Source organism: Mus caroli, unplaced genomic scaffold (assembly GCF_978045245.1).
Source record: "Mus caroli unplaced genomic scaffold, Mus_caroli_1 scaffold_9, whole genome shotgun sequence".
NCBI lineage: Eukaryota > Metazoa > Chordata > Mammalia > Rodentia > Muridae > Mus > Mus caroli.
The window spans coordinates 95,754,721-95,777,495 of NW_028227264.1; the positions used below are offsets into that span (position 1 = coordinate 95,754,721).

The following is a 22,775-nucleotide window of genomic DNA, read 5'->3' on the forward strand; positions in this document are numbered from 1 at the left end:
AACACACACACACACACACACACACACACACACACACACACACACACCCTCTGTTAAAAGTTATAGCTACTTATCCAGCAAAGGCTCTAGAGTTAGAAGGCTCTAGTTTCAGCCCTTTTTCATCACTGAATATCCATGTGCTTTGAGCAAATTTCTCCAACGTTTTCTAGCACAGGGTCATTGTAAACTCCTCAAGAGAGGGTTACTGTGAGGAGGAAATGCCATCACGTACAGGAGGTGAGACAGCCCGGGACGTAACCGTAATGTAGACTCACTGAGAAGCATGGATGAAAACAAAACCTAGAGTCCAGTGTTGTAGACGGAAAATGGTTCCACAAAGAGATGCTCTTATGGAGGAGGGACAAGCCAAGCCAAAAGTCAGATCCCAGAGGGCAGAGCTCATTAACCAGAAATCTCTTTTGCCTGAGACTCCGGGTTGGTTCTGTAGTGTTGCGCAAGGCTGCGATTCTGGAGAGAGTCAACAGGAGGCATGCTGTGTCTAGAAACATGGGACGTATAGCACCTCACAGCCAGTAGAGGTGTGTGAGCGAGCTGTTCTGGAATGGAGGTAGAGGCAGCAGAGCCACACATTCACAGGCATGTCTGGAAGCTGGATAGAGGTTGAGTTCCAAGGTCAAAACCGAGAGCTGGAGGTTGGCTTAAAAAATAACCAGGACTCAGCCTGAAATGTTCAGGAGAGTAACACATGTGTAACCCTGGGTTTAGTAACAGATGGGCCAGGGTGAGTGAGAAAGTAACTGAACAATAGTGAGCCTAGCTGGCTGGCCTGGTAGGCAAGTTCCAGAAGAGAAGGGCAGAGTTACCTGAAGGGTGAAGGAAGCCTTCTTTCCAAACAGAAGGGTATCGATTGTGAGGAACACAGAGATGGGAATGAGAGAAGATGACAATGGTTTGAAGTGGTGGCCTCTGTCTTAGCGCAGAACAAAACAGGTAGGCTGGCTGATCTTGTGGCAAATTGACACACAGATTAGTGTCATCGGAAAGGAGGAACCTCATTTGAGAAAATGCCTACGTAAGATCCTGCTGTAAGGCATTTTCTTAATTAGTGATCAAGGGGGGAGGGTCCAGCCCATGGTGAGTGGTGCCGTCTCTGGGCTGGTGGTCCTGAGTTCTATAAGAAAGCAGGCTGAGCAAGCCAGTAAGCAGCATGCCTACTATTTCCTGCCCTGTCCTGGCTTCCTTTGGGGATGAACAGTGACAGGGAAGGGTTAGCAGAATAAACCCTTTTCTTTTCAACTAGCTTTTTGGTCAGAGAGTTTAGTTGCAGCGATAGAGACCCCAACTAAGCCAACAGTCATCTCAGAGGGGTCCGCAGAGGATGAAGCCAGGACATTAGTAGAAAATGTCAACTTTCTGATTGTGGAGAATTTGTGAGGGAGCTGACTAGAGATGAGTCAGCCCACGGTTGTGGCTTGTGCATCTCTGGAATGTACCTACCCAGGCTGGGGCTCGTTTGGAAACAGAAAGTCACCCATACAATGGTCAAAAATAGTAAAAACCAGCCTCCACCCTCCATCCTAGCTAAGACCAATGGCCTGCACTGCCATCCACAATTCCTACCTCTGCTTCTCTCTTTCACACCGCTGGGCAGTTTCAGTCCCACCTCACAGTACCAGCCCAGCTCAGTGAGGCCACCCAGGCAACCTGGAGGCTCAATACCTGCTCTTGGTTCTCACGTACTAGATCTGTAGATTGCAAATCCTCTTTCTTCTTAAAGTGCTGTTCCTGTGTTTTGTGTGATGTGATGGAGTCTTTCTCAATTTGCACACTATTAATAATTAATTAATTATTTTACAAATGCACCTGTTGTTTGTTTGTTTATTGAGATAGGCTTGGTCTCTCTTGACCATGCTGACCGACCTTGAACTCTCTTTAACCTCCTGGCTCCACCTCCTGACTGCTAGGATTACAAGAGTTCACTACCACATCCAGTCCCAAGTCTCCTGTTCAAAGTCACAAGACCAGGCTTTCCTGAAGCCTTACGGGAAGGCCTTTTGCTGCTCTGTGATCGGATGTGCCCTCTGCAGAAAGCATATAACAAATAAGGGCAAAATATAGGATGCTTTGCTTGGAGGACAGGGTCTCCTAATCATAGGTGAGTTCCAGACACGTGTCGGAAATGAGATACCTGAAGTAGGTTTCAAGGAAGCCTCCGAGCAAAGGCCCCATGTTTGCCCTCTTTCCTGGAGTCTTTTGGTAGATTCTACCCGCTTTTATGTCTTCTACCTAGGTTGATATCCATCACCTCTAATTCCATTGGCTATAAAGTCTCTGTTTTGAAAAATATACACACAAGGAACCTCCTAATGGCTGTGGCAGAAGAAACAAGGGACTTGGGTTGGGACTTAATGACCTAGAAATCTTACTGTGGACCTCGGAAGTCCTGTGCAGGGAGTTTGCCAACAGGGTGTCTCAGACAGAGCAGGGAAATCAGCGTTATACTCTCTTCAGAGACTCCTGGCTCATCTCCTCAATTCCTCAGTGTGACCCTTTGTTGTAACCCTGGCCAATTTAGTAACATGTCTCCCCATACAATGCCTGAATCAACATCTGAATCTTCATGTTTGAGGCTGGATGGGTCAACATCACATGCCTTACCATTTTGTAAGGCAATGTGAGTCTGTCCTTCCTGGTCTTTTCAAATGACCTGTCTTTCAGAAGGATACACTCGGGTATGGTCCAGGGATCATCTGAACCTCTAGAAGCTATAGGTACATAGCCCTTCATCGTGTGCTTGAGAGGGCCAACCTGGGGGTAATTATTAAGTCCGCAGCAATAAGTATCGTGTAGACTGCCTCAGAAATTAACTCAATGCAGAAATTGAGGTCATGTGGCTTTCTGAAGTGCAAGGACAGATGGCATATGGGTTCAATTTTGCCTTCAATTTCTCTTTGAAGTTAATAGGCATGGCAGGTACTTATCTAATCATGCCATTTGGACCAGCGTGTTCTGCACATTCAGGACTTTGTAATGAGATGCAATGTTTATGTTCCAGGCTCTTCCCTACAGACTGCAAAAATACCCTTTGCTCAATCCTGTCTAATCATTACAAGTGTCAACAGTCAAAGCTAATGACAGAAAGTAGGTTTATAGGGCAGTAACCCTGCCTGCTTGGCACAAAAGACCTATTCCCAGAAGGGAAAAAAAAGAGAGATTTAAACAATTATGTGAACCTTGGTATAGCTAAGGGAGCGGTAGTGGCTTGGGGATTTCAAAATCATAATATTATATATATGTATATATGTATATATATATATATGTTCAGATTGAGTCAACATTTAAATGGGAAGTATGGGAAGGCTGGTGTTATTTAGAAGACTGAAGAGGTGTTTTGCCTTCTTTTATTTTTTTAAGAGCAAGCTTAAAACCTCCCAAATTTTCCTCTGTGTGTCCATCCATCCAAACACCAAAGAAGCCCCCTTTAAAGGTAAGTTCTATATATTCAATGTTTACCAAGTACTTTCTGGGTTCCTTGTGTTGACCTGGCTATGGAGAGTCACAGATATCTGGGGACTGAGCGATAGTTTGTTCTCAATGTGATTATGAATCCCTGTGTTACAGTCTGTTTAGAGCCTGACTTCCAGTCCTGGATACTCAATGCACACCCTCTCAGAATGAGATGCCTAAGGACTATCTTAAAATCTTGTAAAATATTCAGGTGCGAGGGCCCTAGCCCAGAAATTCCAGTCAGCTGGACTTATAAAGATCATGGGGAGGTTTTGCACTTTTATCTTAGCTACAGTTTTGGATAAAGCTAGCACCCAGGGCTATGTTACTGGTGCAGTAACTGGGAACCTCTCCTGAGATGTGAAACACATTCTCAGGCCACTGAAGTGCTGAGAGCTTTGGGAAAGACAGCTTTAGTTGTGGTCCTAATGTAATCTCTGCCTCTATTCCAATTGGATTCCTTGTTTTTTTTTTTTTTAAGAAATAATAGCTTAATTGATGTGTGTGTGTTTATATGTATATATATATATATATATATATATATATATATGTATGTATGTATATACACACACACACATATGGGTGTGGGTGGGTATGCCTGGAAGGGGCATCAAATCCCCTAGCACAAAAGCTAAAAGCAGTTGTGAGGCACTGGACATTGCTTTTGGAAGCTGAACTCAGGTTCTGTGTAAGAGCAGTGGGTGCTCTTATCTACAGAGCCATCTCCCCAGCCCGCAACTGTAGTTTTGTAAAAAACAAAACAAAACAAAACCCCCAAAACAAAAAAACACAAACTAACAAAAAGCAAACAAGAAACAAACAAAAACCCCTTCATTTCTACATTTGTTTCATCATTTTTTAGATAGTGGGCTTGAGCTGTTGAAGATGGAAAGGGTTGAGCTGTAATATGGCAATGGTTTTATTTGCCTGCCTCATTGTGTTCTCATAACTGATACATGAATATCATACCACCACCACCCCAGTGCCCCCCAGCTTGCTCACATGACGGGTGGTGACAAAGTACACAAGACCTATTAGTGAATAGAATATTTGGAGCCTGTGTCTTTCCAGTCCACCTTTCTGTTTCTTTCACAGCAATGCAGGACCAACTGGCTCATCACCTCCCTAAGTGTGTGTCATTAATATGGAGCCTGCTGATCACACTTCTCTTTGTAATTTCATAGGTTTACACAATGGCAGAGTTTAGGGGTTTGTAGCATTGACATGCAGCAAAGGCCAGAAGTCTTTTTTTTTTTTTTTGCTACTTCTTCTTTTTCGGAAAGTCGATCTGTGATCTGCCAAAAAAAAAAAAAAAAAACTGGAAGTGATCAAGTTCGAACACGATTCTCAACTTGTTATTTTCTCTTCGCTTTTTGTTCTGTGCAAACACACGGCTTGGCATAGATGCAACCCGCAACCCATTCCTCTCATTTGTAGCATCCAGAAACCTAATCCCTCTGTCTCCCATCCCTCTGCCTCTGGCTGTGCTCAGTCACTCCAGAGTGACCTTGGGGAGGGCATTGTTTACACTTCACTGAACCTGGGACTCTTCTTGCTTGGAGCTCAGGGAAGGAACAGGAAAAACCCGCAGAAGGAGCTCAGCCATTTCAGACTATAAACAAGCAGTCCAATGGGAATAGGGGCAGAGATTACTCTAGGACTGCAATTAAAGGCCTTTCCCAAGGCTGTCAGCACATCTGGCTGAGCAGTGGCCTGAGAATGTTGCTCACATCCCAGGAGAGGCTGCCGGTTACTATGGCAGTTATGTGGCACTGGGTGCCTGCTTTACGCAAACTTCAATGTACCTTGCTTTATCAAAACAATGTTTTTCACACATGTACATATGCCTACTAATGTATGAGTACATGGTTTCCACAGTCTACACACAGAAACAGTAGGAAGTCTAATGCTAAAGCTTCATTAGAGGTAACAAAATTAACCTTCAAAGGTTAATTTGTCCGAGGGCAAACGCTTGGGAAATAAATGAGGACAATTTAGTTAACAAATGTTGTGTAGCTCCAATGGTATCATTTTCCTATTGGTAGCACAAACCTACACTAATTTTTAAATAAAGTTTTTACTGTGATCATTTGGGAGACACAGAAGAAACAGGCATTGTGCTTTCTGCCCTCTCATATTTGAGGAGAAAAGACTATGTGTATATTATTGAATGAGTTAATGAGATATGCATAAAACCACAGTGAAGGGCTAGAGAAATGACTCAGTCTTTCAGATCCCCTATTGCTTTTGCAGAAGACCTGGGTTCAGTTCCCGGCACCCATGTTGTGGCTCACAATCACCTGTCACTTCAGCTCCAGACGATTTGACTCTCTCTTCTGACCTCTACAGATACCAGGCGCGAATGCCGTGAGCATACATGCACATACAGGGAAAACAGTCACACACATAATGTAAAAACAGATAAACCTAAAAACAATGGCGAAGCCCCCAGATGAATGAGATAAATATTGGCTTTAATTCAGAGGAGAGGGTTTTCAAGGTGGATGGAAAAGAGAGAGGGGGAGGGGGATGGGGAGAGAGAAGGAACAAGAGAGCAAGAGAGCATGGAGGAGGCAAGCAGCCCCTTTTATGGTGAGTCAGGCACACCTGGCGGTTGCCAGGTAACTGTGGGGCGGAGCCTAGACTAAATGCTAACAATAGTGTGCTCTATGAGCACAGGCTGGAATACTCTGAGGCCTCTTTCAATGTTCAGACACCACAAGTCGGCACTTTGGGGCTTCTAATGTAAAGGGCAGCCTCCACGTGTTCTCTGTGTCTCCAAGTGCTTTGCTTTTTTTTCCTCCTGGAAGATGACCAGATATGGCCCAAGGACAGAATCAGCACCGACTACACACCCATTTTTTTCTTTCCCCTTGAAAAATTCAAGAGTGCAACCCACATTGGGTACTTTGCAGCAAGCTTGCTAAGTCTTGACCAACTTGGTTTTGGAATAATGAACAATGAGTCAGAGTGGAACCATTCAAAGAAACCCACAAAACATTTCTTCGAGAAAAATGTTGCTCAGATGTCTAATACACCCTGCTTGTGGTCGTGTAGAGTAGGTTATCCTCATGACAACTGGAGAGGTACTTGTGCCTTGCACTAATCCTCCTTGTTTATTCATGGAAGTATCAATTGCCTTATTTCTTATTTCCCCCAAGTAAGGGCAAAAGGTAGCTCCCGACACTGGGTCCAGGAAGAATAAAGCTAAGTAAGATTATACACGGGCCATTTCTTATGTAAAGTGCTGCCCTTCATAGTGAGACCTTAGGAATTGTTCTTTTCCTGGGACAGCCAGTGAGTCTTAACGGCTGGAAGCATCTCTCAGCAGTCTATGTAGACAGCTTATACTTTCGACTAGACTTCAGTGACTCTCTGAGGGCTGTGAAATATCATTTAGGTATGGATTGATATTCTTTTGTTTTTTTTTTCTTTTTTTTTTGATTTTTAATATTTTTATTACATATTTTCCTCAATTACATTTCCAATGCTATCCCAAAAGTCCCCCATAGCGCCCCCCACTTCCCTACCCACCCATTCCCATTCTTTTGGCCCTGGCATTCCCCTATATTGGGGCATATAAAGTTTGCAAGTCCAATGGGCCTCTCTTTCCATTGATGGCCGACTAGGCCATCTTTCGATACATATGCAGCTAGAGACAAGAGCTCCAGGGTTCTGGTTAGTACATCATGTTGTTCCAACAATACGGTTGCAGATCCCTTTAGCTCCTTGGGTACTTTCTCTAGCTTCTCCATTGGGAGCCCTGTGATACATCCAATAGCTGACTGTGAACATCCACTCCTGCGTTTCCTAGGCCCCGGCATCGTCTCACAAGAGACAGCTATATTTGGGTCCTTTCAGCAAAATCTTGCTAGTGTATGCAATGGTGTCAGCGTTTAGAAGCTGATTATGGGATGGATCCCTGGATACGGCAGTCTCTAAATGGTCCATCCTTTCATCACAGCTACGAACTTTGTCTCTGTAACTCCTTCCCTGGGTGTTTTGTTCCCAATTCTAAGAAGGTGCACAGTGTCCACACTTTGGTCTTCATTCTTCTTGAGTTTCATGCATTTAGCAAATTGTATCTTATATCTTGGGTATCCTAAGTTTTGGGCTAATATCCACTTATCAGTGAATACATATTGTGTGAGTTCTTTTGTGATTGTGTTACTTCACTCAAGATGATGCCCTCCAGGTCCATCCATTTGGCTAGGAATTTCATAAATTCATTCTTTTTAATAGCTGAGTAGTACTCCATTGTGTAAATGTACCATAATTTCTGTATCCATTCCTCTGTTGAGGGACATCTGGGTTCTTTCCAGCTTCTGGCAATTATAAATAGGGCTGCTATGAACATAGTGGAGCATGTGTCCTTTTTACCGGTTGGGACATCTTCTGGATATATGCCCAGGAGAGGTATTGCTGGATCCTCCGGTAGTACTATGTCCAATTTTCTGAGGAACTGCCAGACTGATTTACAGAGTGGTTGTACAAGCTTGCAATCCCACCAACAATGGAGGAGTGTTCCTCTTTCTCCACATCCTCGCCAGCATCTGCTGTCACCTGAATTTTTGATCTTAGCCATTCTGACTGGTGTGAGGTGGAATCTCAGGGTTGTTTTGATTTGCATTTCCCTGATGATTAAGGATGTTGAACATTTTTTCAGGTGTTTCTCTGACATTCGGTATTCCTCAGGTGAGAATTCTTTGTTCAGTTCTGAGCCCCATTTTTTAATGGGGTTATTTGACTTTCTGGAGTCCACCTTCTTGAGTTCTTTATATATATTGGATATTAGTCCCTTATCTGATTTAGGATAGGTGAAGATCCTTTCCCAATCTGTTGGTGGTTTTTTTGTCTTATTGATGGTGTCTTTAGCCTTGCAGAAGCTTTGTAGTTTCATGAGGTCCCACTTGTCAATTCTCGATCTTACAGCACAAGCCATTACTGTTCTATTCAGGAATTTTTCCCCTGTGCCCATATCTTCAAGGCTTTTCCCCACTTTCTCCTCTATAAGTTTCAGTGTCTCTGGTTTTATGTGAAGTTCCTTGATCCACTTAGACTTGACCTTAGTACAAGGAGATAGGAATGGATCGATTCGCATTCTTCTACATGTTAACAACCAGTTGTGCCAGCACCATTTGTTGAAAATGCTGTCTTTCTTCCACTGGATGTTTTTAGCTCCCTTGTCGAAGATCAAGTGACCATAGGTGTGTGGGTTCATTTCTGGGTCTTCAATTCTATTCCATTGGTCTATTTGTCTGTCACTATACCAGTACCATGCAGTTTTTATCACAATTGCTCTGTAGTAGAGCTTTAGGTCCGGCATGGTGATTCCACCAGAGGTTCTTTTATCCTTGAGAAGAGTTTTTGCTATCCTAGGTTTTTTGTTATTCCAGATGAATTTGCAGATTGCACTTTCTAATTCGTTGAAGAATTGATTTGGAATTTTGATGGGGATTGCATTGAATCTGTAGATTGCTTTTGGCAAGATAGCCATTTTTACAATGTTGATCCTGCCAATCCATGAGCATGGGAGATCTTTCCATCTTCTGAGATCTTCTATAATTTCTTTCTTCAGAGACTTGAAGTTTTTATTATACAGATCTTTCACTTCCTTAGTTAGAGTCACGCCAAGATATTTTATATTATTTGTGACTATTGAGAAGGGTGTTGTTTCCCTAATTTCTTTCTCAGCCTGTTTATTCTTTGTGTAGAGAAAGGCCATTGATTTGTTTGAGTTAATTTTATATCCAGCTACTTCACCGAAGCTGTTTATCAGGCTTAGGAGTTCTCTGGTGGAATTTTTAGGGTCACATATATACTATCATATCATCTGCAAAAAGTGATATTTTGACTTCATCTTTTCCAATTTGTATCCCTTTGATCTCCTTTTGTTGTCGAATTGCTCTGGCTAGGACTTCAAGTACAATGTTGAATAGGTATGGAGAAAGTGGACAGCCTTGTCTAGTCCCTGATTTTAGAGGGATTGCTTCAAGCTTCTCACCATTTACTTTGATGTTGGCTACTGGTTTGCTGTAGATTGCTTTTATCATGTTTAGGTATGGGCCTTGAATTCCTGATCTTTCCAAGACTTTTATCATGAATGGGTGTTGGATCTTGTCAAATGCTTTTTCCGAATCTAAGGAGATGACCATGTGGTTTTTGTCTTTGAGTTTGTTTATATACTGGATTACGTTGATGGATTTCCGTATATTGAACCATCCCTGCATCCCTGGGATGAAACCTACTTGGTCAGGATGGATGATTGTTTTGAGATATTCTTTTGTTGTTGATCCTCAATCTTCTGAAACAGGAGACCTCAAGGGGTCTATTTTCATGAAATGCCCACCAAAATTTTGCCTCAGTCTGAGCCAACTAGTGGATCACTGATTGTCAGTGCCCAGATGGTGACTACTGCCCTGTTTCTCAACCTTGCCATGAGGATAGCACTCTGTGATCTGTGACAACGAGTAGTGAAGTCATTCTTAGGGGCTTCTGGGACAGCTTTCTTTGTGCTCATCCACTGAGTTGATGGTTGGTGACTTGAGGACATGATGCATGAATCACAACCTCTGCCCTGATGTGTGAGGTACTCCCGTCTGACTTCCAAGACAACTGTGATGGGTCAGATTCCCCCCTTTTTAGTAGTTTCTTGTGCTGTTTGGAGGGTGTCAGATAAACCCTTGGGAAGTTTGTCAGCTGGTCTGATTGACTAGCAGGATTTTGTTTCCCATAATCGGGTGGCCATTTAATCACCTTCTTTGCCGTTGGGTTCCCAAGTTAATAGAGCTCTGAAAAATAGAATCCCTTCTAATTAACTTTTACCACATGGTTTAATGCTATAAAGACTTTTACCAGGGGGTTTAGGTCATTGTACAAAAGCCCCTCTTCCCACTCATGGGGGGCAGGGGGCTGCTCTGCTTGCTGTGAAACTGAGGTGTTCCCAGATAGTGTAACCTTCCTTCAGTTCTTACATGTAGGCTTCCTTATGGGCTTTGATTCTACAAGAGTAGCTAGACAGTGCTCCTCAGACTGGACTGGGCGGCTGAGGGTTCTGAAGGCATCCTGGCCCCCACGAGTGCTAAGTAGTCCCAGTGACCACAATGTGGTTGACATTGTCCCAGTGAATGACAGGGCTTGAGAGATGGGGAAACCACACAGCAGTAAGAACTGGCAAGCTTCCAAGCTTACTGTGTGCCAGAAGAGGAGCCCAGTGGTTTACATGTGCTCTCTTATCTGATTTTCATCATAGTCCAAAAAATGCTTCTATATCCCCACCTTGCAGATGCGACTGTTGAGGCTCTGAAAGGCCAAATTATTTGCCTAAAGCCGTATACACAGTGACAGACTTATGTCACTCGTGTAATTTGGATCCATGGGCTGTTGAATTCTGGAACCTATCCTTTAACTGTTATACTGGCTTAGTTCTGTACAAATACTGCCAGCCTCAAGAACAAACTGTATCTAGATATAAATAACACATAAATATGGGCAGGCCTGGTTCATGGACATATTTCTTTAGAGCTCTAAGGAACAAGTTAGCTTTGTGACTTTGACAGAAAACAGAAGGTAGGTTGTGAAGTTTCTTGGGTAATTCTAGGTACTTGGACACCTGTTCAGCTATTCTGGGATTCTGTGGTGGGGGTAAGGGGATACAGGGAGGGTGAGGTCATTATTGCAAAAACCATTTCCTGAAAGCTTGACTTCAGGAAATGCAGGAGCATTAAAAATACCCATTGTGTGGGAGCCGTGGCCAGAACATGACTCACATTTAACAATTGTGTCCATAGGTCACAAAGGATTTGAGGAACATTGGAGATATTCATACAAAACTCTGTCTGTGGGTGGTTCATTATGAAACGTTCAGTAGGTTGCGAATCATGTTACCATTTCAAGAGTGACATTTACAAGTTTTCCTGGAAACTGTGAGGCCAGACTTCTCCATTCATACATTGATTTGGTTGTCCACCTACTAAGTACAAGGACCTTCATTAGTTCCCTTAGGATATTAGAAAAAGAACTAAGTTGTGGTCTTGACCTTTGCGGTGTATAGGAAGCACCTGCAGGAAAATGGCCTTCTTTGTAAATTTGCCCACATCTTTGCTTTCACAAAAGGAAGGCCAACTCTTAAAGGAAGATGCTTCAGTTCATTTCCACCACAAAGAAAGGGCTCTAAGTAAATCTGCCAACTCTCAGAACTTATTCCCAGCAATCCCTGGGAGAGGCTTGGCTTGGGCTTGGTAGGTACTTTTTCTGTCATTATAAGAATGAGACCAGGTGAAGGGAACAGAAATTATTAATTGAATGATCCTGTGCATTTTTTTAAAAATTGGCACTGAGAATGTTTTTGTTTATTATTTCTAATTTATACTTTATTCAAACTTATATATTCTAAATAAGATACATACATATGTATTACAAAAGGCAGTAATAATCTTCTCCTAGGAGGCTACGCCAAACTCAAGGTTCAGAATAGCATCAATACTTTGCATTTCCCTATGCCTTCTTACTCTGTCCTAGCATCCCATCTCTCCCCTTTGGAGGAAACCATTGTCTTGAAATTATGCTTATAAGATACAGAATGGAGGTCTCAACTCCTCCAGTCTGTTCACGATGAGGCAAAGCTGAAGGAGAAGTAGCTTAGTACCCAGGGTTCATTTCACCATGGCAGACAGACCCATATTGGTGGCTGTGTTTATTTCCATACAGGCTCCTACTGGCTACATGGAGACATAGTGTCTGGCAAAGGAGTGGATCATCTGAAGACCTTGGTATTAGAAGTGAATCCAGGACCAATCCTCATGAATGACTCTGTAGGAACCAGGCAGATATGAAGGCTAGGGTGATGGCTCAGTCAGGAAGAGCCCTTTCTGTGAAAGTATGAAAACTGAACTTAAACCCTAGAATCCATATAAAATAGTAAATGCAGTCACATGTGCACCTATAATCCCAAGTGTCTGGGAGGACAGAAAACAAGAGGGTCACTGGGGCTTGCTGGCCACCAGCCTGGTAAATAAGGCAGAGAACAACAAAACAGGACGCTTGATGCCTTCCTCTGGCCTCCATTGAGATATACCTCTCTGGGAATGAGAATGCTTGTGCTCATTCACCACACACACACTCACACACACACACACACACACACACACACAGAATCGCAGAATATTTTATAAAAAGTAATAAGAAACTATTTAGTAGATATTATTTAATATTCTAATTTTGTATTGTTTTGAAAAATTCAACTAAATACCATGAGTTAATAACTGGTGATCAAAATAAACTTTGGAAGGCTGAAATATTAGCTCACTAGAAACACGGAGGAAAACATGTTATTATCAACTCTTCAGAGAGGCAATGATTTTCTTTTTTAAACTTTGAAATGACAGAGGAAACCACAAGGAGAAATGATTGACACCTGCAGTTACATAAGAAAGTGGTAAATATACAACCAGCAATATAACTTAGGCCAGCAGATGGGAGCGACTTTTATCTAACATGACACCCAAGCTCTCATCTGTGGGGGAAACTCCCAGGAAGCTGAGTACAGTGGCAAACTCTTTCCAATGTGTTGGATGAAGAAGGAATGGAGAAAGATGAGCTCCAGGTGGGAACAAGACAGCTGTTCACACTGTGCATGAGGAGAAGGTTGTGGGCCTGATACCCAGGTATGTCTCCTGACTCTTTGGGAACTGGGGGATTGAAATGGTTCTAGGACAAATGAGATTGTTGCTATCTAGATCTTTGTCTATTGAGGTGGGGTCACTAGAATGTAGGAGCTACAAAAGCACTCAGATATAGCATTTGGGAAGAACTGGGAAACATTTCTCAAGACTCTGACAAGGAAATGAGCTGTTTCTGCTGGGTAGGGAGAGACAGTGCCTCGCAGAGATCTTATGGCAGATAAGGACATACTGCAAGGAAGTAGTATTAGTAGTAGACAGACTGTCTTTTTGCTTTAAGAATCCACAGGGTAGTGGGTTCATAGGACAGTGAAACAGGACTCAAAAAGCCACACAGGAACTCAGAGGGAATAGAAGCTGAGGCCTTTCATGGATCTCCCATTGCATGCTTATTTAATATGTGGGGAAAATGATGTAAATCAATTCATACTGCTGCAATGACAAGCAGCAAGGAAAAATAGAATAGTAATTTCCTAGCAGTAGCCAACAACATGCAGCTGAAAGGCATCCCATTGCTGGAGGATGCATGTCACTGACAGTGGGCTCTGAGAGTATAAAGCATTGAGATAATTTTAGGTGGCATTCTCTCTGCTTCTTGCTTGCATTTCAATATGTGAACATTGAACCATCTTCCTGATATCATGCCTACTTCTTGGTGCTATAAATTTCTGCTGAGATGGTCTCTTATCCCTTTAGTATCATAAACCAAACAAGCTCTTTCTTCCGTAAATGGGTTTGGTTATGGTATTTTATCCCAGCAACAAAAAGTAACTTATGTATTCGTGAGTGGTATCAATGACCCCAGAGAGGCCTCTCCTCTTTCCACAATGAAAAATCACCACTTGTGATTTAATGGTCTGAAAATTTCTGAAGGAAGACTCCAGAATCAGGTAGTATACAAAAACAAATACTGTTTATTTTGTAGAAACTACTAGCATGCTAGGGCCACCATCATTTCAGAATGGTCACACAGACAATGCTATTCAAGTCCCTTTTATAACAACTGCTTAACTGCTTCTGAGATAACAACAGACTTGTAAAACCTACAGCATATTCCAAGGGGTTACAAAGACCATTAACCAAAGATCATAAAGAAGATGTATACCACAGGACCACAGGTGCAAAGACAGGAGATAAGATATTGACTGGTTTATCTATACAAAATTTCAGAGAGAGCTTAGTTATGGTTTTTAACTTTCTATGAACCTGTAAGCTAGTAACAAATGATGAATGTTTAGCCAGATTATTATTCCTAGTGGATAAATAGGTGGACTTTCTCTGTTATAAACCTCTTATTCAATTTATGACCTGAATTTATGTACAAACTCTTAGTGAACTTTTTACCATGTGATCACACACTCTGAAAGTCATCAGAGTGCTGAGAACAAAAGGCAGAGACAGACCTCCCTCCCCTGTCCTTCCTAAGACTTCCCCTGCAAAATTCCCTGCTGTGATAGATGAGAGGCTGCTTTTACCTAGCCTTCCACTGTTTTACTATGAGGTGCTAAAACTGAGACTGCAACTTCTCACCTCAGAGCAACCCAGAAAGGCAGATTAGCTGCTGAAGCAAATTACCTTACACTTAGGATGGGTAGCAAATAGTCTGTGGCCTAGTTTCTGAATGGAGACAAAATGGGATAAAAAGGATCCTTCAATGAACCAGGAAGACTGTCTTCAGGAGACATTGAATCTGCTTGTCATAAGTTTCCTGGATTCTAGAACTGTGAGAAAATTAAAATTTTTATCCGCACTCAGTGTGAGTGATTCTGTTATATAGTTGTCTAAATGAACTAAGATAATAGATAAAATGCTGAAAGCCACACATTACTTAACTGACATGATGATAGTAATAAAATAGTTTTTGCTCATTTAAAAGGCTTGTTAAGGAGACCACAGGAATGTGGAGAAACACTTCAATAACATCCACTGAAGGAACAGAATATAGAGGCTTCCTGATGCCTCTGATGTTATTGTTGTATGAAAAAGCTGTAGATGCCTGACAGGGATTCCAGTGTAATTACAATGCTCCCGTGGCCACCACCACCACTACCACCACCAGTTATGTGACTGCTGCTGTTGGAACTGTGTCCCGTTCATGTACCTGATGTCCTTTCATATCTGACAACCACTTTAGTGCTAATAACTGGTCCCCAAAGCATACAACCATAACTGTTAAGCATCTCAGAAGGATTTTTTGGCCTTTATTGTTTGTTTTTTAATAATGCTATTGTTGCTGTTTGGGTAGTTTTTAAAAATTCTATTAGTATACTGTCCTGGAGGCTGGGTGGAAAAACATTAAATACTAAAGAGGTTTGGTGCTTATTTCTATATTGTGTTGAAAACTAGCTCTTTTCTCTGATACTGCTTTTTAAAAGCTTGGGCCTAACTCTAAACTATTCAAGATTAGTCTATTTAAGGGACCTCCTAAAGACATTTTCTCATGCAAACCAATCTCCAGTGGGCCTGACCTGTGAGCTGCTACATATGTGTACACATGTCCAGTCATGCTCAGACATGTTTGATTCTTTTGGTAACAAATTCTGCTCAAATGCAAATTGGAACCTCTGAAGTGCTATAATTATTCTTCTTTGGCAGTGTGATTTGCTATGGCCTTTTAATTTGACAGTGTTTCTATATTTTATACTTACATAGAAAAATCAAAGAACAGCCTACATTGATATGTACTGATTTCTTGTGTTATATAGATTTTAATTTAATTTTCAAACATTTCTGATTCAAAACTTATTTAAAATATCCAGAAATTTATAAAGAAAACATTGATAATTTTTCTTTATCAATACAGTTTTTACTCTTTTGAAAAAAACAAATGTTAATAATATTGTGCCCTTCTATGTTTCTGTTCTGCCTGTTTATATACATAGACATAAATGTGTGCTCCATCTCTAGAAAAGTAGTGTGAACATATGATGTCCACAGCATAGTACGTGTTTGTCTTTCACAATGTCAGAATTGATGAGAAACCAAGTCACAATGTACAGTAGTTTTGTTGGCAGTAATTTGTTAAATAGTTCTATTTTCTATGATAGCTGGATGAGGCAAACACGGGTTATTTTATTCTAATTGTGTGTGTACTGTGTGTGTGTGTGTGTATGCATTTTCTGTGCATGGGTGCGTGTGTGTAGGTGTGTGTGTGTGTTGTGCTATAGAATATCTAGTTACAGAGGGGTCAAAGAGGCTGCAACAGAGTTAAGAGTTTCAGGAAGCCAGAAGCTGTGAAGCTCACAGGAATTCGAGAATCATCTGGACACAGTATTAAAGGAAGAGATGTCTGCACTGTCACTATTGTTCCTATCATTGGGGGATCTCTTGCTGGGCCAGCCATGGTGGCTTACAGGCTTACAGCTAGGTAAGACTATTGATTGTGATTTTTTTTTTCCTCTTGGAATTTTCATAGCACCTTCTGATACAATGAGAACTAGACCTCAGGGAGGAGGCTTCCGGGTCAGCACCAGAATGAATCTTCTAAGTTCTGTCTCTGAAGTTTGTGATGTCTTCAGTAACAAAGCTTACCCTGAAGCTTTTGGAGGTAACCGAGGGCAGTAACTACATCTTAAATCATTTTGGGAGTCTCTTGGATTCACCTGACCCACAACTTAAAGGAAGGTTTCTCTTGCCTGGAGTATCAGTTATATAGTTCATAATTCCTGGGGAAGTACCATCATTCTGTGTGGCATAATTTTACACACACACACACACACACACACACACACACACACACACACACACACACACACAGAGCCACCCCACAGTGTGTAAGGCATTTCCGCATGACTTTTGCAGACATCTGTAGTGTTATTTATCTCTCCTTCCTTGTTCTGCCTCCCTCTGTATCATCCTCCTTCCTCTTCCCTAGTTAAGCCCCTGCCTCCAGTTCTCCATTGATAGCACTTGGTGACATTTACTCTACGGAGCTCCTTCTCTCTGCCTGGCCCTCAATGTCAGAGTCCCTGTCCTGTCTACTTTCCTGGCTTCTATGGTCACTTCAGATTAATTTTAACAGTCAATTTGATACAACTTAGAATCACTTGGAAAGAGAGGCTTAATGAAGAATTATGCAGATCAGGTTGGCCCGTGTGCCTGTTTTGGGGGTGATTGTCTTGACTGTTAATTGATGTAGGGGGCACCCAGTTCACTGTGAGAGCCACCATATCATGAGGAGGGTCCTTATCAATATGAGTTAAGAAAACCAGCTGGAAGCAAAATCAAGCAACATGGATGTTTTTAATGTTTCTCTGCCCTTAACTGTGGCTGTGTCATGACCAGTTGCTGCCTTGAGGTCTCTGCAGTGATGGATTATAATTTGGAATCACAAGACAAATAAGCCCTTTCCTTCCCTATGTTGCTTTTGGTCAGGGAATTTTATCACAACAGAAACAAAACTAGAATAGTAATGGAAAGAACTTTCCATAAAAACAATAGTGGAAATAACTGCCAATATATTTGGTTGCACAGAAAGTTAGAAACATTAATCAATGGCAAAGAAATGAAATCATTAATACAAAAGAACTCTTGAAATAAATTAAATTGATACTTTCATAATAAAAGAATATTATGATTTTTTTAAAAACAAAAGTAAATTCAAGTCATAAAGGAGGAAATTCTAATTTGCAAAAGCATGCTAGGAGATTCTTTCATATAATATTTCATTAATTCTTTGAGCATTAAATACAATGCATTTTGATCACATTTGTCTCAGTTCTTCCCTCTAACTTCTCCAAGACCCACCCCAAATTAATGTCCACTATTTTTATTTAATAACACACTGGATTCTATTTGTGCTATTCATGTCTTTGAGTGTTGGGGTGCCCATAGAAGCAGAGTCAACATAACAAAGGTCACATCATCAAACAAAACTGGTTCTCCTTCCCCCAGAAGCCATCCACTTCTAGTAGGTCTTTAGCTAGGAAGAGGGCATTCATGAGCCCCTTTCCCCCACTGCATGTGGGAATGTTGACTGACTTGATCTTGTACAGGTCTTATGCAGATAATCATAGTTGCTGAAAGTTCATCATGAGTGTAGCAATCTTGTCATGTCTCTGCATTAACCACCATACACTGCACAAAAACTTCATGGCAAGTTTTAGAAACTGCAGTAATCTATGGGTAGAGAGATAGATGGTTAGGGGGCAATTTTATACTATATGTATTTACCAGAGTAATAATTACAACTTCCCGTTTTGCATCCTATGAGCTCTCAGTCATGTGTTCTAGGCCAGATTTACAGCACCAGGCATGTGTTTTCTCCTGCTGAGAAGACCTGAAATTCAAACAGAAAGTGGTTGGTTACACCTACAACATTCATACCACTATTGTGCCTATAGGCATATCTTGCCACACAAGTCATTACTGTAGTTCTCAGCTTGGTAAGAATGTTGATGACTCCCCATACAATAGCCTATATAATACTTTCTGGTACTATGCAATCTAGCCAGCCTGGAGAAAGCTTCCTGTGTAGTACCAAGTTGATTTCTCTAAGTCTTGTGATCAATGTATGCAATACTTTAAGCAATAGGGTCTTACTATAAAGTTCTGGTGGGAAAACAAGAACATTGGCAATAGATTGTATTGCTTTTGGGTCTTGGGGACAACCTAACCAACAATATCAGGGGCAGTATCCCATAATTGGCACTGGGCCTTTTTTTGGCCACCTATGTTTTCTTAGAAGAACATTATTCCTAGTTAAAGTCTTTTATTTTGGGAAATATCTATCATTTATTTATCTATCTATCCATCTATCTATTCATCTATCTATTATCTATCTATCTATCTATCTATCTATCTATCTATCTATCTATCTATCTATATTCTATCCATCTATAATCTATATTTTATCTATCTATGAGGCTCATAAAGTAGCAGGTTTCCATATATCTATGTCAAATGTCCTTAGTATTAGTTATCCTTCCCCATCCCTTTCTGTCTCTTACCCTTCCACTTTCCTCCCACTTGATCTTCCTTCCCCATTATTACTCTTTTCCACAACATATGAAATGATAATTTAAAGGAAAGTATCTAGCACATTGGGAAAATTGACTCATGTCATTTTGAATCACTTCACTCTCTGAAAGAAACACACCAGGCAAGAGCCTGAGATACTTGACATTGGCCTGGCCCTTGTTATGATAATGCGAATGGTATTCAGCTTTGTAGCATATGTATGGAAACTAGAATGGGTCACCCAGGAAGCACCGCACCAATGATTGCAGAGAAAGTCAGTACAATGGGAGGTAGGGGAATTACATTTGCTTAGTCTAGAGAGAAAAGAGTGAAACAGGAAAGAGTTATCTAGGAGAATAACAAGTATTTGATAAGATGATTGGTTCATCTTTATGATGGACAATAAAATAAAAAGGATTTGGTTAAATTATGGGAAAAATTGTCTAATTAATACTCTTAAAACTTCAGGATAGATTGACCAAGGACCACCTGTCTTGTTTCTAAGCAATTTAAATGATACCTGTTGTGTGGCTTAGTTATAGAACAGTAGATGGCTGGGCCTTGATTAGAATATAATTATAATATAATATAATATAATATAATATAATATAATTATAGATTCCTAGAGCTGAAAATAGTCATAGTAGATTAAAGCATCCCATTTGTATGGTTTTTAGATTTTCCTTACCAGGCACCTACCAATGCAGAACAATAACAAAAGGACATATAGAATATGAAGTCTTGAAGGTTACAGTTCTCATGAGGTTAAATGGATGGAGTTTTTCAAAATGTCTGCTTAGGTTATGCGAACAGATCTTAGTTATATTGTATGACTAAACAAACTTGGACATAAAGTTATGGCAGAATGATACAGTTCTATGATGTTTTATTGTATTTCAGATTACAGATGAAAACCAGCTGTTGATTGTGAGAAAATGCATCCAGGTTCATAAATCCTGACTGCAAGTGTAGTGACCAAAGTGGAGGTGCTATGGAGTGTAATTATCAGAAGACCAGATGGGCCTCTTATATTCTCATCTGCATGAAAATCCCCCCTCTTACTTCTAGCCTTACCACATTGAGGATTTCATTTGTTTAGACAGGCTCTCACAGTACAGCCTAGGTTGTCCAAAGCCCACTATATATCCCAGCTAACAGTGAACTCACACTACCCCTGCCTCAGCCTTCTGGGTGCTAGGATTAAAGCCATTAAGCCACAACCCATGACAACTTCAAATAATTTTTCCAAATCCATTTCCTCATCTCTGAAGTGAGGGGCTGATGCTAAAGCATTTTGCTGAAAACCAATTAATCATAAGGTGAGTTTAGAAAAGGAGATGGCCAGACCCATAGCAAATGCTATCAAAAGGTGGACAGCATCCACCGTGGTAGTTTGGGAGTAAACTGATTTCATGGGTCACAGATGATGAAGAGGATAATGGAGAATTTTTGTTGTGGGAGGAAGTCATGTGGTTACATGTGGAAGCCATGAACAGGTATACAGGGTACCAATACAAAATATTTCCTGTTGTGGATCATGATCAACAAAGTTAGGTCAGCATTATCATCTATTACTTTTGCTGACTTATCCTTTTGTTTGATTTTTTTCTCATGGCTCAGAATGTATCTCATTTTCTCACTGCCATTTTGGTAGTAACATGGCCATTGCCTCACATAAGAATAACACTCCCACAAAACTATGCCTTCTCCATCCTTCCAGCCATGGCAGCCATAATGCGCATGCATTTGACTTCTGTGCATCTTATAAGTCACTGAGCAAGTTGCTATCCACCGTTATAAATACATTTTAAGATTAAAGAGCACAGTGTAATACAACATGAAGAGAAAACGTATGGAAGTTGCACAACTGAAATGTAATAGCTAATTCAAACAATTAAGTGGACTGAGTTGCAGTTGGTAAGTCATAAATATGCTCTGTTCTGGGCTCCTGCAGTGAGGAGCAGAAGTAACTGAAAGCCCAGTTTTTCTTTCTCTAGATTAATCACAACATTCACAGCAAGAACAAGCGTCTATAGGCTGCTCCCAGATAATGGCTGAACATGGCAGGATATTAATGTAAACACATTTGGGTGAGATGTTTGATTTCTTCAATGCATGGCTTTAGATTAAGAAGTTTCAGTAAATATATCAAAAACACATGCAGACCTGGGGTTTCTTCATGAATATAAAGCTTCAATAAAGATTTAAGGGTTCTGTATACTTTGTTCAGCTTCTCATCTTTACCTTTTGCAGATATTGCCTCTAATTTATACACTGAATGTCTAATTCCATCTTTCTCCCCCTTCCCCTCCTCTTCCTCCTCCTCCTCCTCCCCCTCTTTCTCCTCTTCCTCCTCCTCTTTCTTTTCCATCTCTTCCTTTTCCTTTTTGAGACAGGGTGCCATGTAGCCCAGACTGTACTCAAACTCCTGATTCTCCTTCTGACCCTTCTCAAGAGTTGGTGTTATAGGCATTTTGCCCAGCTTGTCATGTGTTTCTTGAAGGATTCAAATTATCACTGAAAGACTGTACACTCAGGAGCAAGCATGAATGGACTTGAGAGCAAATCAGTAGATTTTTCTAGCCTATCTCAGAGAGGAAACTGATTGGAATGAAACAAGAACAGCAGGTACCTCAGTAGCAGCAGAGATCAAAGCAAATGTTCTAATGTGACTAAGCCTTAGGGGATGGGGATGAGGGAAGATAAAGAACTAATGTCAAGACACTTTCAAATTTGATTAAAAATGTACAGCAAGACTCAGGAAACTCAGTAGATACATAGCAGAAGATACATAAACCAAGCAATAGTGAGGAACATGTTGGATAAATTGCTAAAACTCCAGGATAATGAGGAGCTCTTATTCATGCTGTGGAGAAAGTGTTGTTTGCAAAAAGTGAATCATTACATCGAAGGGAGCAGTGTAAAGATATTTCTTGGTCTAGTTCTGCAGACACTACTTCCTCTTAAATAAGGTCACAGTTGGACATTCCTTTCATGTCTCATATTTTTGTTGTGAGCAGCATGTACAGAAAGACAAAGAATGAAGTACACACATTTTGCTTTTATTTATTATGCTGTCTTTTACTAGGGTGAAAGATGAGTCATTCGCTCTCTCCTTGGAGACATTGAGAACCTGCTGGATCATAGATAATTAGACCACGTGTACTGGTAGTTCACCATGTTCCTGCTGATTTAATCACGTCAATAATATTTGACCTGAGAAGATTCTTTACCGTAATTTTACCACGCCATCCAAATCTGGCCTGCCCTTGGAATTCAAGCATGCCTGGACTGCAAGAAACTATGTGACGATAGTGTCTTCTTCAGCCTCTTAGTGAAGATTTCCATTGCTATAAAGTGACACCATGACAAGGCAACTCTTATAAAGGACAACATTTAGTTGGGGATAGCTTAGAGTTTCAGAGAGTCAGTCCATTATCATTGCAATAGCATTATGCATGTCAGTATCTAAGCAGGCATGGCACTGGAGGAGCTGAGAGTTCTTCATCTTGTTATAGAGGCGAACAGAAGAGGACTGGCTTCCAGCCAGCTAGGAGAAGTATCTCAAAACCCACCCCCACAGTGACACACTTCCTCCAACAAGACCATACCTACTCCAACCAGGCCATACCTCCTAATAGTGCCACTCCCAGGGCCAAGCATACTCAA

General features: G+C 41.1%; 1 long non-coding RNA gene across 1 annotated transcript; it reads left to right on the plus strand.

Annotated features, from left to right (window-relative positions):
* Nucleotides 1-699: 699 nt before the first annotated feature.
* LOC110303759 (uncharacterized) lies at nt 700-22,089 on the plus strand. The gene is made up of 5 exons (XR_015048457.1): nt 700-951; nt 3,376-3,448; nt 12,178-13,133; nt 16,564-16,695; nt 20,007-22,089. It is a non-coding gene; the product is annotated as an uncharacterized LOC110303759 (long non-coding RNA).
* Nucleotides 22,090-22,775: the final 686 nt, after the last annotated feature.